The sequence below is a fragment of the Nannospalax galili genome, unplaced genomic scaffold (genome assembly GCF_000622305.1).
Source record: "Nannospalax galili isolate Female #2095 unplaced genomic scaffold, S.galili_v1.0 scaffold52, whole genome shotgun sequence".
NCBI classification, from domain to species: domain Eukaryota; kingdom Metazoa; phylum Chordata; class Mammalia; order Rodentia; family Spalacidae; genus Nannospalax; species Nannospalax galili.
Genome location: NW_008334003.1, coordinates 4896578 through 4913831, shown reverse-complemented (window position 1 = coordinate 4913831; position 17254 = coordinate 4896578). Strand labels below are relative to the sequence as shown.

At 39.3% G+C, this 17254-nt stretch overlaps 1 pseudogene; it reads right to left on the bottom strand.

Moving 5' to 3' along the window:
• Positions 1-12779: 12779 nt before the first annotated feature.
• LOC103730696 overlaps positions 12780-17254 on the bottom strand; it is a 119332-nt pseudogene continuing 114857 nt past the window's right edge.

The window sequence follows — 17254 nt, the reverse complement described above, 5'->3', positions numbered from 1 at the left end:
TCTCTCTCTCTCTCTCTCTCTCTCTCTCTCTCTCTCTCTCTCTTGTTTCTGACCTGGGGCTATGTTTTCACCCTGAAGGGAGAGAGTGCTGGTTTTTCTCATTTCCCAACAATGCCTTCTTAAGAAAATTGTATTTCATACATACACAATAGACTTAAAGGGCTGACTGTTTCTTTTTCCAGTTCGGCCTCTCTCTATGGAAGAGAAATTCTTCAGGCAATGCATTCCAACAGCACTGAAGGAATTGGAACATATACTTCTGGTCCATTTTCAAAATGACCTAGCTACTTTGGATAATAGTCTCTTTTTAATTATTATGAATAAGGACATTCTGAACATTGATGGTCAAGATTTTAGGGGTAATGCTTAGGAACCTGAAAATGTACTGCTAATTTTATGGCCCATAGAAATGAAAACATGGATACCTACAAATATTTGTGCACACAGATTTATAGCAGTATTATTCATACTGAAACAGGTTATATATATTATGCAATGAATGGATATATAAATTATGTTATGTATATACATCAGCATTTTATTCAAAAATGCGAAGTAATGGTAAATGCTATAATATAAGCAAAAATTAAAATATTATATTAAAAAAATAAATCTTTCATGAAAGCCATGTATTTTATGATTCTATTTATATGACACAGCTAAAAATAAGAAAATTTATAATAAGAAGCTGAATTAGTGATTGTAGAGGACTGACAGGAAGAAAGCAGAGTTGACTGCAACCACTATGTGGTTTCTTTAGAAGGAACTACAACATTTTGGAATTAGATTGTGATGGTGGATTTAAATATCTCACTGTTCATTTAACAAGGATGAACTGTGGAGAGTGAGGTGGCTAATGAAGTAAAAATATTTGCTGTATTTGTTACCAAACCTAATTTGAGTCCCAGGACTCACATGGTGAAAGGAGAGAAGTCATCCTCTGAAGTCCAAACATGCACCATGGTATACCAAGCTTATGCAGACATACATAGACACACAGCACACACACACACACACACACACACACACACACACACACAAAGCACAAAGTACATACATGTGTATGCACTAAATAAATGTAATTTAAAATTTTTACAGAAATAAAATAGATGAAATATATATCAATTTAAATAAGACATAAATATTGATAAAAGTCTCAAGTATTTCAGAAATGAAAAAGAAAATGTCAGAAGACCTAAAGACATTTTATACCACAATCTTCAAATAGGTTTAATTTCTGAGAGAGCCATTGTCAGTACAGGATTCTAAATATTAGCAGTGAGTGTCTAGCAGGTGCCTAGTCCTGTCTGAGTGCTGCAGAGGGTGCTGGGAGAACTACAGGAAAAAAACCCAAAAGCTCATTCAGCTATATGTTTTCCCTAAGTGATAGAAAATATCCAGATGGTAAAAACTACTTCTGAAAATATAAGTGCTTAGATAAAATCATTCTTCCCTTAAGTCTCTCCCTCCATTCTGTTCTCTGTCTGTCAACATTTCACACTGACGTCCAATTAACTGTACTGCAAAGTCCCATTTGGTAAGCAAAAATGTTGACTTCATTATGTTTTCATTACATTTCCAATAGTTTCTTCTGCAATGGAAATTTAGTTTATAGTATGATCAAAGATGTTAACACACCACCTGTTCTATGTCATAACACTTACCCTGTTTAATGGGATAAAGGCTATGGTGGGAATTCCTTTAAAGAACCAAGGGGAGATAGACACATTATACTGCAGATTTGGAGACACTCTTTCTGCATATTTAGTTTTTTGTTTATGCTTCTCTTTTTGATTCTTAGTTATTTAACGCTGATTTTTTCTTTAGAACACACACATATATGCTTTAAAACGATTTAATGAAATTATTTAACCTAAATTTTTTCTATAATAACTATTTAGAAGATATTGTCATAGTGCTTTGGAAGATGTTAAAATCATTAAAATTTCCTAGCTCCTTCAAATTAAGTATTTCAAATATTTTGAATACCTTAAGATGTTTCAAATATTTTGGATTTTTTTTGTAATTTTGTCTTTTTTTATAGCTAAAGACTGAACCCAGGGCCTTGCACATGCTAAGATACATACTCTACCACTGAACTAAATTCGCAATTCCATATTTCAAATATTTAGAATGCCTTATACAACAATTGTTACAAAGTTAGGATACTCTTAAAGAATAAGCTTCATGATGAAATATGTTTTAAACAAGACTCTTATTTTGACTTCAAGGTCTGGTATTTTACAAAGAAAATTTCCATGGAGTACAAGCCACAGGGGGGCAATAACATCACATATGGTAACAGCAGTGCTTGGATTAACTGATGCCTTTTATATTGTAGCTCAGTGTCAGACACATATTAAGTACTGGGGAAAAGCTATATTTTTTGCATGTGTGTGCATATTCATGTGTTTGTTCATGTGTGTATGTGGGTGGAAACATGTGTACAGATATGCTTGGAGTTCAGTGGTTGATATCAGGTGATTTCTTCAATTGCTCTGAGCCTTAAGCTTTGAGACAGAGTCTTGGCTAGGTTGGCTGACCATTGAACCCAAGGACATACCTGTTCCTGCCTCTGCTCTGGGATTGCAGGTGTATGCTGTCATACCTGGCTTTTACATGAGGGCTGGGGATCAGAACTCAGATATTTATGCTTATATGGCAGGCACTATAAAAACTAATCTATCACTTCAGCCCTTACTTTGTATTGATATTTATACTGGTATTGTTTAACAGTTGCTAAAATTCATAGAAAAAACATTGCTCTCCAAGTCACAAGCCCCAATGGAGCTGGCAGATTGATCTGAGGCCCCCACTTTCCCTTTGGGAACATGATACAGATACCTTTGAGAAGAGAATAGCACTTAAGCCCATAAAGTCAGGATGCTGTACCAAAAATCTTTATCAACACTGTAGTCACTACCAGTAGATCTAATTTAATGCATGAGATAAAAGTCCGTTGTATCCCCACTTTAGATTCTAAATAGAATCTTGCAGGGAATGTGGGAGTTTGAAGAGTGTTCAGTAGTGAGGATGAATCCATGGTGTCTTCAGCATTTTCCTGTCTGAAACTGTTCCACAGTTTTCAGAAACTGCCTGCTTAATAATTTTCCTAAGGACCCTGTAGATCGGCTAGAACATGAATGTTTCCTTATTTTCCCTTGATCGAGGCACATTAAGGCTACGGAAGAGTGAGGGAGTCCTGAGAGAATGTGCCCATCCTGTGACAATTTGTTAAGTCTCTCTTTGTCCCGAGGCAGTGGTCATTCCTCCCAGTATAAAAATACAGGGTAAGTAAGATCAATATAGTCTAGCCTCAAAATGTTTTAGCAAATATGAGATTTTCAATCTGATCTGCTGGGTCAGAGAAATTTGCTCTTTGTCTAAGAACATAAGGCACAGAAACTGTGATCCAGGAAGTGGCACTCGAAATCCCAACTGGAATGGAGTGTTACAAATTACAGCCAAACCTTGAAATTATGCCCACATAAAGATTAAGGCTCAGTTTTCAGACTCTGGAACAGGAAGTGTGAGATGATGGAGATTATTATCTAAAAATCTCATACAAATCATGGTCAGCGCCCTCAAAGTTTCTGAATGCAAGTGAATAAAATAATTTGTAGTCATGTTAATTCCACACATACCTGTGTAAAGCATGCAATGATATGATTCCAAACAGAGACACTGTTTAAAATTTAGGTGTTGAACTGACTGATTTTCACCATTGCCACAGCACACTCTGTTAATCACGTTATTTTTCTTCCTTATCAATAGTTTTGCATTTTAATATTTTTGGTATGTTTACTAATGTTCTATAGTAAGGTGTTAACTGACAGTGTCTCTCTTTCTCAGCAGAATTGGCTCACTCATTTATGGAGGGGAATACATCACATGATACATAGTATACTCGCTGGAAATACTAGGAAGCTGAAGAGTGTTTCAGTCTAAATTCAAAGGACTCAAAACCAGCAGACACAGAGGCATATCTGTTAGCTCAAGTCTGAGGGCCTAAGAGCTTTGTGGAACATGATGCAAGTCCCTCGAGTCCAAAGTCAGAAAACATAGTGTCTGAGGTCTAACACCTGGCTTGGAGGGGTGTATTAAATACAGAAAACTCTGTTACTTTTGTGCCTCGCAGCTGATTGGATGGTGCTTACTCACACTGAGGGAGGATGCTACCTTCACAGTCCACTAACTCAAATGTCCACGTCCTCCAAAAACATCTTTGTTGATGCACCTATGGCAGCTTCACAGACAGACCCTTGCAGACACATAAATGCAGTAGAAGAGGGAAGAATTTTTTTTTAATTTTATGTGTATGTGTGTATTGCCTGCATGTATGTGAGTGTACCCATGTCATGCAATGTTGTGGAGGTCAGAAGAGGGCTTTGGATTCCCCTGGAACTAGAGTTAAGGATGGTTTGTAGCCACCATGTGGGTGCTGGGAATCAAACCTGGGTCCTTTGAAAGAGCAGTCAGTGCTCTTAACTGCTGAGCCATTTCCCCAGTCCCAAGAAAGAATTTTAAGGTCTGCTGAAACATTGAGAATAATTAATTATTTTCCAGGGATCCAAGTATCCCTTGACTCAATCAAGTAAGGTAGGTGAAATGTAAAAATCAGTGGTTAAAGATACCGTCACAAAAATATTTATGCTGCCAAGGCTGGTGGTAAGCAACTTCAATCCAAGCACTCCAGAGGCAGAGGCAGGCAGACCTCTGTGAATTGAGGCCGGTCTACTCTACAAAGCAAGTTCCAGTACAGCTGAAGCTGCAGGGAGATCCTGTCTCACAAAAACAGTTTATGCTAATTGGGCATAAACAATATGCACCAACACTGATAGTCAGAAAATGCAAAATATTGGGAAATTGAATCTGTTAATGTATAAAGGAAATTATATAATGCAACCAACTGGGACTTATTCAAGAAGTAATGGATATATCAACAGGTTAAATTAAGAATTGTATTACTATATTAGTTAATGTAGGAAAAGGATTTGAAAAAATCTAATACCCATTCATTACAAAAGACTCTATGTAAAGAATTAACTAATATCTTTATTTGAAACTCTTTTTAATGCCTATGCACACAATAGTACTCTCCATTACTGATAGGCTTTCTTCCAGGGTTAAATAAGTTTTTGGAATACTGTACGGCAGATTTGACCTTCTGTGCTTCTCTGATATTACATAATTTGGATAAAAAGAAGTGACCAGATGAATTGTGAGAACCAAACAGTGATGTCTAATGATTTTGTCTTCAAACTTACAACTTTGTAAATGTCATCAGATTGGCAGCTTAAAGGCTGAGGTAAAACAAACTATAGTGAGTATACAAAGGAATGATCTTGGGCCTGGCTAGATGGCTCAGTAGATAGAGGTGTTTGCACACTAGCCTAGGGACTTGTGTGGGACTTGAAGATACAAGGAGAGGGTGGAAGAGAGTGGTTCTAGAGAAACAGAATTGAAAGATGAATTTCTTTAATGGGCTTGTTGGTATTTGGAGCAAGATCTCCAACTCAGAGTCTTCAGGTTGCATGGAGAGCACTGAAAATCCATGGTGTACACTATTTGATGCAATTATGGAGATCGATGCATTTGAATCTCCTAACTCACCTCTTGTGAAGAGCAAGAAATTTAATGACTCTATATGTAAAACATTTGACAATTTGTAGAAAAATAAGAGAAATAGTGATGCTGGTTGGTTACTTCTAGCATCTCTGGATAAAGTGACGAAGATAAACAATAAGCTTAATGATAAAATTGACAAGCTCCAGATTCCAATCAACAGTTTAAAAGTTTCCAAGTGTGCCCTGGAAGAGAATCTTCTCTCCAGCAGCCAGAGAGCTAAAGCTGCAGAAATTCAAGCTGGAGCCCTTATTATAGGTTTGGCTGACGTACAACACAAATTTAATTCTCAGGTTCAAAGGGTGTCAGCAGTAAAGGTGAGGGCATTTGGTGGGGAAATATCGAATCAAGACATGTGGGATGGAGATGTGTGGGAGAACCCTGAGGTGGCTGAGGATCTTGAATCCTCAGACTTTGAGGAATTTACTTCACCTGATGAATTAATCTCCCCACCCTCAGTAGGCCCACCCTCCCCACCCTTGCCTAAGGAAACTAATCCCATTGAGGAAACTAATCCCATTCTGCAAGACAAAGCTGCTGTTCCTCAAGGCCCAGTTGTTGCCTCTAGACCTATAACCAGACTCAAAGTTAAGCAGGCCCTTAGAGGAGAGACAGAAAGTGTGGTCCACAAGAAGATGCGCTATACCACTAAAGAACTTAATGAATTTGCTAATTCATTGAAGCAGAAGTCTAATGAATGTGTCTGGGAATGGATTTTAAGGGTATGGGATAATGGTGGAAGGAACATAAAATTGGATCAGGCTGAGTTTATTGACATGGCCCCCCTGACTGGAGATTCCAGGTTTAATATGGAAGCTTGTGCAGTTAGAAAAGGTGTTAAAAGTTTGATTTGTTGGTTGAGGTATTTATCAAAAGATGGCCTACTGACAGAGAGCTAGAGATACCTGATATCCCCTGGTTTAGTGTTATAAGGCTCAGGCAAATTGCTCCAGTGGATTCGCAGTGCAACACCAAATCCTCCATAATGGGAGGGCCCAGAGGACATGCCTTTTATTGATTTTATAAGATGGAAAGTACTGAGAGAGACACCAGAACATTTGAAGAGCTTTGTTTTTGCTCTTTTCCTTATGCCGAATCTTACAGTTGGAGATGCTGCTGCTCAACTGCATAAATTAAATGTAAATATAATAGGTGTAACAGGACCTCGGAGTAGGGGTCAGGTGGCAGTATTGAATTACCAAAGACAAAGTAGGCGTACTTATCATAATGGGCAGCAAAGGCAAAACAAGACCTACAATGGCATGACTCGAATGGACCTGTGGCACTGGTTAATCAATCATGGGGTTTCCAGGGACCACATACATAAGAAGCCTACTAAGTTTTATTTGATCTGTATAAGCAGAAAAGCTCTAGGACAAATGACAGGAAGTCAGTATTGGATCGTAGCAATAGAGAATCTTGCTCAGTCAACCAATTTCCAGACCTGAGACAGTTTACAGACCCAGAACCCCTTGAATGAAGGGAAGGCTGGGTGCCCTTGAGGAAGGACTTTGTCACAGTTCCAAAGAGTTACGCTGTTCGCCTCTCACCGATCCTTCCCCAGAGGGACCTGCGGCCTTTTACTAGAGTAACTGTACATTGGGAGAAAGGAAATAATCAGACTCTCCCTGGCCTATTGGATACTGCTTCTGAGTTGACACTGATTCCGGGAGACCCTAAAAAGCATTGTGACCCTCCAGTTAAAGTAGGGGCTTATGGAGGTCAGGTGATAAATGGAGTTTTGGCTGATGTCTGACTGACAGTGGGTCCAGTGGGTCCCAGAACTCATCCTGTGATTATTTCCCCAGTACTAGAATGTATAATTAGGATAGATATACTTAGGAATTGGCAGAATCCCCATGCTAGTTCTCTGACCTGTGGAGTGAGGGCTATTATGGTTGGAAAGGCCAAATGGAAACCACTGGGATTGCCTCTGCCAGGGAAAATAGTGAACAAAAAACAGTATTGTATGCCTGGAGGGATTGTAGAAATTAGTTCTACCATCAAGAATTTGGAAGATACAGGGGTGGTGATTTCCACTACATTTCCCTTTAACTCTTCTATTTGGTCTTTGCAGAAGACAGATGGGTCATGGAGAATGACAGTTGACTATCGAAAACTTAATCAAGTAGTGACTCCAATTGCAGCTGCTGTACCAGATGTGGTTTCCTTACTCGAGCAGATTAAAACATCTTCTGGTACCTGGTATGCTGCTACTGATTTGGCAAATGCTTTCTTCTCAATACCGGTTCATAAGGACCACCAGAAGCAATTTGCTTTCATCTGGCAAGGACAACAGTATACATTTACTGTCCTGCCTCAAGGGCATATTAACTCTCTAGCTCTGTGCCATAACTTGGTTCAAAGGGATCTTGATTGCCTGACTCTTACACAAAATATCATACTGGTCCACTATATTGATGACGTTATGCTGATTGTATCCAGTGAGCAGGAGGTAGCAGACAGCCTGGACTTGTTGGTAAAGCATATGCACATGAGAGCATGGGAAATAAATCCAACCAAAATTCAAGGGCATTCTATCTCAGTGAAATTTCTAGGAGTTCAGTGGTGTGGAGCATGCAGAGACATTCCTTCTAAGGTGAAGAATAAGATGTTGCATTTGGCCCTTCCCTCCACCAAGAAAGAAGGTTGGCCTGTTTTGATTTTGGAGGCAGCACATTCCTCATCTGGGTATGTTACTATGACCCATATATCAAGTGACTCAGAAGGCAGCTATTATTGAGTGGGGCCTGGAACAGGAAAGGGCCCTTCAACAGGTCCAGGCTGCTATACAAGCTGCTCTGCCCCTTGGGCCATATGATCCAGCAGACCTGATGGTGCTTGAGGTATCAGTGGCAGATAAAGATGCTGTTTGGTGTCTCTGGCAGGCTCCCATAGGGGAATCACAGCAGAGGCCATTGGGATTTTGGAGTAAGGCTTTGCCTTCATCTGTAGACAACTTTCTGCCTTTGAGAGACAGCTCTTAGCCTGCTATTGGGCCTTAGTGGAAACTGAATGTTTGACAATGGGTCAGCAAGTCATCATGCAACTGGAGCTGCCTGTCATGAGCTGGGTGTTATCTGACCCCCCCAAGCTGTAAAGTAGGCTGTGCATAGCAACAATCCATTATCAAATGGAAGTGGTATATACGTGATCGGGCCCCAGCAGGCCTGTAGGGCACAAGTAAGTTACATGAAGTTGCCCAAATGGCTATGGTTCCTACTCCTGTTATGATGTCTATTGTTCTCAAGCATGCACCTATGGCTTCATGGGGTGTGCCCTATGATCGGTTAACTGAGGAAGAGAAGACTAGGGCTTGGTTTACAGATGGTTCTGCATGCTATGCGGGCACCACTCAGAAGTGGACAGCTGCGGCATTACAGCCAATTTCTGGAACAACCCTGAAGGACACTGGGGAAGGGAAGTCTTCACAGTGGGCAGAACTTCGGGCAGTGCACGTGGTTGTGCATTTGCTTGGAAGGAGAACTGGCCAAAAGTGTGATTATATACTGATTCATAGTTTGTAGCCAATGGTTTGGCTGGATGGTCAGGGACTTGGAAGGAGCATGATTGGAAAATTGGTGAGAAAGACATTTGGGGAAGAAGTATGAGGATAGATCTCTCCAAATGTGCAAAGGATGTGAACATATTTGTGTCTCATGTAAATGCTCATCAAAAGGTGGCTTCAGCAAAAGATGAGTTCAATAATCAAGTAGATTGGATGACCCGTGCTGTGGACTGTTAGCCTCTTTCTTCAGCTATCCCTGTCATTGCTCAGTGGGCCCATGAACAAAGTGGCCATGGTGGCAGAGATGGAGGTTATGCATGGGCTCAACAGCATGGACTTGCACTCATGAAAGCTGACCTGGCTAGAGCTGCTGCTGAGTGCCAGATCTGCCAACAGCAGAGACCAACACTGAGCCCCCAATATCGCACTGTTCCCCGTGGTGACTAGCCTGCAACCTGGTGGCAGGTTGACTACACTGGATCACTTCCATCTTGGAGGGGACAGCATTTGTCCTCACAGGAATAGACACTTATTCTGGTTATGGATTTGCCTTTCCTGCCTGTAATGCTTTTCTGTCAAATTACCATCCAGGGACTTATAGAATGCCTTATCCACCATTATGGTATTCCACACAGCATTACTTCTGACCATGGAACTCACTTCACAGCCAAAGAAGTGTGACAGTGGGCCCATGGTCATGGAATCCACTGATCTTACCATGTTCCCCATCATCCTGAAGCAGATGGCTTGATAGAACAATGGAATGGTCTCTTAAAGACACAGTTACAGTGCCAATTAAGTTGCAATAGGCCGGAGGGCTGGGACAGGGTCCTCCAGAAGGCAGTTGCTTTGAATCAGCATCCAATATATGATACAGTTTCTCCTATAGCCAGGTTTCATGGGTCCAGGAATCCAGGGGTGGAAGTGGGAATGATTCCCCTCACGATCACCCCTGGTGACCCATCAGGAAAAGTTTTGCTTCCTGTACCCTCAACTTTGCACTCTGCTGGCTTAGATGTTTTGGTTCCAGAGGAGGGAGTGCTTCTGCCAGGAGAGACAACAAACATTCCGTTGAACTGGACACTAAGACTTGCCCCTGGACACTTTGGCTTCTGATGCCATTTAGTCAGCAGGCTAAGAAAGGAACAACAGTATTAGGAGGGGTGATTGACCCAGACTACCAGGGGGAAATTGGACTGGTTCTCCTCAGTGGAGGTAATGAAGATTATATTTGGAAGGCAGGAGATTCCTTAGGGTGACTTTTGGTATTACCCTGTCCTGTAATTAAGGTCAATGGGAAACTGCAACAACCCAATCCAGAGAGGACAACAAATGGCCCAGACCCTTCAGGGATGAAAGTATGGCTCACTCCTCCAGGGAAAGAGCCAAGACCTGCAGAATTGTTTGTTGATGGTGACAAAATACAGAATGGGTGGTAGAGGAAGGTAGTTACAAATACCAACTTAGGCCATGTGACCAGTTGCCGAAACGTGGATTGTAATTGACATGAGTATTTTTGTCCTATTTGGTTAAGAATAGGCTTGTGCATGTATACACATATGTTAAGCAGATACTTTTGTTATTCTTTTATTATGAATGTGTAATTGAGATAAGTATTAAGTGGTTAAGTGTTGTGAACCTATATGATTATATTGGGTTATGAGACACTAAAAGACTAAGCATTCCTTGAATACCTTATCACCTACTCTTATATAATTCAATGGTCATTGTATGATGGGATAGTCATATCATGTTAGGTGAAATTATGACCTCAACATTGTTTTCATTTGAAAATTAAGCATGACATAGAGAGATGTTATTGGGTGTCAAGTTGACAAGGGGTGGAATTGTGATGGCTAATCCTGGGAGTCATCTTGACTGGATATGGAATTAATTGAAATGAGAGAGATCTTCTTGATTGGATCATCTGAAGCTGGAAGACACATCCTAAATGTGGGTGTTACCTTCTGATGGCAGCCCATATAAAAGACCATGGAAGAGGAGAACACCTGGCTTCTTGCTGCTGGCCTTCTCTCTTGCTTTTGAGTCCGTCTTGCTGCTGTAGACTGAAGACTAGCTGATCTTTTGGAATTCATCAGACCTTCAGCACCAGATTGGAACTACTGAGACGTCCAGCCTCATGGATTGAGCAACTATGGATTCTCAGCCTCATTAGTGTGGTGCAGGCATTGTTGGACTACTTGGACTCTATCCTGTGAGCTAAGCTGATAATTTTCTCAACATATATGTTCATTCTACTGGTTCTGTTTCTTTGGAGAACGCTGACTAATACAGGAGTTGTCCTCTGATCTCCAGTTATATGCCATGTCATGTGCACAGTCTCTCTCTCTCTCTCTCTCTCTCTCTCTCTCTTTCTCTCTCTCTCCCTCTCACACACACATTAATATATTTAAGAACGATCTTAGAGTAGTCCTCATCATTGTGAATTCCATCTCATTGTGATTAGATGCCTCTATTTGTTTCCCTTGCATGCTATGTTTCTATAGAGGAGAGAACAAGCTCTTTCCTCTTTATAAGACATGCTAATATTATTTCTATAATTGTACAATCCCCAGAAGAAAAATCATGTCTCTGATTATAAAACTAACATGCTTTTGACAGCTGTTACCAATTTTGATTGCTTTATGGCAAATAAACTTTAAATTTATAGAGCAAACAGAAAAATTTTTAAAAATCATGGTATATTGGGACAAAGTCCCATATGCTATTGATTGACCCTTGAAAATGCAACTCTATCTCTAGCAGTATAATTTCTGGATCTCATAATAATAATCTGACTGTATGAATAAAAATTAGAAGGAAGTTAGGGAAATATATAGCCCAAGGTTTGACAATGGACCTGGTTCCCTAACAGTCAAACAGTGTTGAATGGGAAGTTGAAGCCCTATCTGGACAGGAAGGTGATTTGTAGCAGATCAGCTATTTCTGACAAAGGTCTGGAAGAATAACATAACCTCAAATTTCCACTATGCCCTACTTGATATTACATTAATAGTTCATGCCACTAATTAGGTACTTGGATAAGCCAACTCAGTATGCAGGAAAAAATAGGTCCCTCTTTCTCTGGAATGTACCAGTTGTTATTTTAATTTTTTCTGAAAAATACTGACTAAAATCTCTGATCCTTTCAAATATATTTTCTCATATACAAGGCCGGGTCTTCCTAGTACTGAAAAGAGACAAGGCTGTGTAAAAACTGTCCACATGAGCTCCAAATCCCTGAAGAGAGCAAATTGTCCTCTGTCCAGATGCTAAAAAAGATGATGTCTTTAGTCAGATACTATTTCAAAACAATGGGAAGTAGACTTTCTTTGTTTTTAAGAAGATTACTGTGGTGTTACTGTATGAGGAAACTTTTGAAATATCCAAACAGATCAATATCTGGGTGGTCGGGCATCTGCTTTCCCCTCCACTTTTTGGGCTGCTAGAGAAATTCAGCATATTAGAAAAACAAAAAATGGCTGCCTTCTACATTACTCAAATCTTCCCAAGGTGAGCTCCAGTACAACACAAACTCCTGTCAGACACAAGTACTGTAGCATCCAAACAACACATCCACATATACAACACTGTGCTGGCAGAAGCGCCCTACCCACACGCTCACTCTGGTCCTGCTCATTTGTGGCTATTTGGAGGATCCATAGAACTGTGGTAGTTTTGGTAAGAGGAGAGAGGAGAAAACCATGTTGCAGGTCTGGCCAGGAGGAGGTGAGCAGAAATTTTGTAGGGCAAGCCTGAACACGTCATTGGTATAAATCCAAGCAAGCATCGTTGATGCTCTTTAACAGGAACATCTGGTGGATATCCAAGACTGGATGTTCATTGACTTCGAGCTGGGTACAACTATGCTGCTGGTACAGATGTCTGGCTTAGGCTGATGGTCCAGCACCGTGATGTTATGCTGAATTTTCCAGAACTGAAGGCTAGAAAATTTCTCCACAATGTCAGATTTCTCCTGGAATTGCTGTCCTTCCCACGAAAGCTTGAGTCATCTACATAAATTACTCCTAGTCAAGATGTGTCGTTACCAAAACTGTAGCAATGGCTGATAAAACTGGATTCATCCTGCTTCGAAACTGGTGTGTCAACTGTACTGGAGCTTCATCAGCTTCCCTGAGACCGGTAGAGTAGAACATGGCAGTCACAGCAGCTGCAAAGACTGGGACTGAAACTCCTTACTGCATACTGACACGCATGTCCAAGCCTTTGGATTAAATGCTCAGCATTGAAAACCAAACATTTAGAATGGAGATACCATTCTCTCTTCAAAAATTATAAAAACACCATCAACTTGATAGCATAAGATTAAGTGACTTGCACAAAAACCATCAGATTAAAGAACCCAGTTGTATTTGAACTCCAGGAAATTAAGCTCTGTTCTCTTTTTATTTCATCCTTGTGCTTCCAAGGCAGTGGGGAGAGAAGGTTTCCAAACTATGATGGAAGTTCAGTGCTTGGACTGCTGCTGTCCCCATTTTAAAAAGTGGAATTATGCATCCTAGCTCAGAAAATTGTTACTGAATATGTCAACACTGATGTAATGAAATGCTTTAAGTATGTGGTTATTAAATAAATAATTTTTAAAAAGACCAAAAAATTAAAACAAAAAGTGGAATTATTATGGAGAAAGTGGCAGAAAACAGGTCAGCAAGGGAAAAGGCTAATCGTAAGAAACCTAGAACTTTCATAGTTCTATAAAACTAAGGTGCAAATAAATGAAGGCTCTACACTTACTGATGCATGATTTTGCTAGGATGAGCAAAGAAAGAACTTCCACTACTTCTCACAGTCTCAGATGGATCATAAATATTAACAGTGACCTAGCAAGTGAATAAATACTCTTCAAAGCCTCTAGATAGTGAAAGACATCTGAAACACTGTGGTTGGAAGAAAGGGACCCCCCCACACACACACATTGGGGGTGGTCTTATTGGCTGAGAAGCTGTAGTGGATGAAAACAGAAATGCCCCTGGCACTTAGTAAGTACACTAAATGGCTTGTCATTATGAGGTCCTAGAGAGAAAAGATCATGTTTTATTTGTCTTATTTGCTCAGTGTTTGACATGCGGAATTTGTAAGTGAATATTTGTTGAATGAACAGGGACACATACAAAAAATATAAAGCAAACAAACAAACAAATTTTCCCTCCTGGATTTTCAAAAGGTAAAAGAGGTACTCATAATCGGATAACCTCAAAGCATAGGTAAAGACAATGTAACGGATGCTTGCTTTAAAGTGCCAGAGAGAGTGATGCATCAGGCAGAAATCACATCTGCAGTATTACTTCACTAAGTTTCTTTTGAGCAATGCATGCACAATGGTGAGGGATTATTCTGCGATCTGCACATGCTGATGCAACTTTGATATTCTTCCAAGGGCAAACCATCAGCACGATACACATTTGCCGGTATGTATGGAGGGGTGAGGGCATCTGGAAATTTCATTCATGTTATCCTCTGACCTTTACGCCTTCAGTATCTTACCATGATCCCCCAGAACAAAGGCACTGAGAAAATTACATGTGTAAGTTATATCCCTCCTAAAATGAATTTCAACTGGTTAAGGGAACATAGGTAGAATCAATTACTTCTTTCATTGGGTAGCCTTTATATATCCATGAGTGGAAAAAAATCTAATGATAGTGGAATACTAAATCCCTATTCTAAATCTCTCTCTGAATTCTCTCTCTCTCTCTCTCTCTCACTCTCTCTCTCTCGCTCCCTCACTCAGATTTTCTCTCACAGAAACAGGATTCAGATGATTTGAAATGTGAGACAACATAGTAGCTTCTTCCTTGTGAGGTAATTTGTATCAAGGGAGAAGGTCTCGAATATATTTCCTTTTTTAAAAATAAATCTCTTGCTTTACAAGTTCCAAACAAGTTTGAATGACATTCTTGCTGAAATTAATATTGCCTTGTACCGTATTTCTACTAGATCTTCCTAGTTTCATCTCTAACGGTGATGCTTCCATTGCACTCCAGACAGACCGTAGCTGACGTTTATTATCCTGTCTATGTTTGGTGGGCATTTATATTTTAAACTGCACATTCCACAGAAAACTATTTTTCCAAGTTCCTCAATGAAGTAATCACAAATAAAAGATCTTATTCCTGACGCCATTTCTTATATTTTCTTTTCCAAATTTATTTTATTCTGTTCTGTTTTTATAGATTCACTAAAATCTTTGCCATAGCATGGCAGCGTCTCAGTAGATACACAGCTGAGATAGCTAAATTCAATGTAGTATCCAATAGATAGCTCATTAGATTATAGCTCTAATTTTCTTTAGGTATACTCAATCCGCAAACTGCTGTTCTTGTGATATATGTCATTAGGAAGGTGAAACACTGCAGGAGTCCTTGTTTCTTGCTGTGCTCCAGAAGGGTCTGGCTGAAGGGGTCATTGCTCCATGTTGCTTTGTGTGCCATGGCTATATTACACCATAGATTTCTAATCTGAGCTATATAGGAACCTCAGTGTCTTTCTCCTGCTCCAACTCTAACGGTGAAGTAAACTTTAAAATCAGGAATCACAGCTCAAACTGGAAATGTCACAGGCTTTGGAGAGTTCAGATACCAAGAATATTGATTTCAGTCCATTTAAACATGTACCTCTTCAAGCATAAGTACCAAATGTGATTTGTGTTTTGTATGACTAGCATTTCTCTCCATAAATTATTGTTATTGCAACAAGCTGTTGCCCTCTGGATATTTTCTTTTGTAACATATGTTAACAGTAGAGGGCATAGAAAATATGCATAAATGAATGAAGATAGAAAACAGCAAAAGGAAATTGTAAGAGAGAGCTCACATTTGGTTCTCACTCTTCCCATAACCACTTCTAGCTCAAGAAATAGTGATAATTTCACCCATTTTTTGTTCTTAAACTAAATAGTATTTGCCAGTGCCTTCTGAAGTAGTGAGGGGATTTAAGAAGCAGAGTACAGGTGAAATTGCCATGGAAACTGTATTAACATTCTGCCAATGAAAAGCTTCCAATACACTTCTTCAACTCATGCCACTTACAAATTCAGTGATTTAAAACACCTGTTCTCTAGCACATGCTTACTGTGAGTTAATGGGACCCTATTAGTACTGTAAATAGGATGAATACTTTATGATGATGTATAGTATTGGTGTATATGTCTATTTTGAAAAGGCTTTAAAATTTTTCTCCAACTCCTATTCCCATACATACAAAAAATGTCTCTCTTATATTTGATAACTATAAAATAAGGGATGAAGTGAGCAGTGCATCTTCGAGCTTATCTTCCTGACATACAAATTAATAACCATTATTTCATCACTCAATTCCATAAAAGATATATTTAGAACTAAACTCGAGCAGACCCATTGCATTAGCTATCTAAAGGCCTCATTTAAAAGTTTGCAGTTACCATAACCTCCCAACTTCTGATCTTTCCAACTGTCCCTGTGGTCAGAGGTGTATTTTCTTTGGTGAGTCACATGCATTTAAAATCAAAACTTGGGGCTGGAGAGCTGGCTCAGCGGTTAAGAACCCTGTCTGCTCTTGGAAAGGACCTGGGTTTGATTTCCAGCCTACAAATGTGGGCTAACAACTAAAACTCCAATTCCAGGGGATCCAAAGCAATCTTCTGTCCTCCATAGGCATTGTATGACATGGGTACACTTACATACATTCTGGCATATATTTATACACAGAAAATTTTTTAAAAATTAAAAATTAAAAAAATTAAATAAAAAGTTCTACTATTCTTTTGTGGAATTTAAGGAATATATTAATTTTGTCATTTTTTATAACTTACTTTTAATGATAAATCCTTGGCAAAATCTAAATATATTTTCATTGTTTGTGATAAATTGTTTTAATTAATCTGACTAAAAGTTATATAGGTACATATATTTCAAAAGAGCAAAGAAATTACATATAGTTTATTTTATATTTTATATGAGGTATTCATATACATATACATACATACATATGTGTGTGCAAAGCATTTTAATGAAAATAAGGACTCCATGCAGGAGAGCATCCAAGAATGCAAATGTATGGGAACATCCTAAAATAAATGACTTATATTTAAGTGATACGGTACTAGAAATATGCCCAGAAACC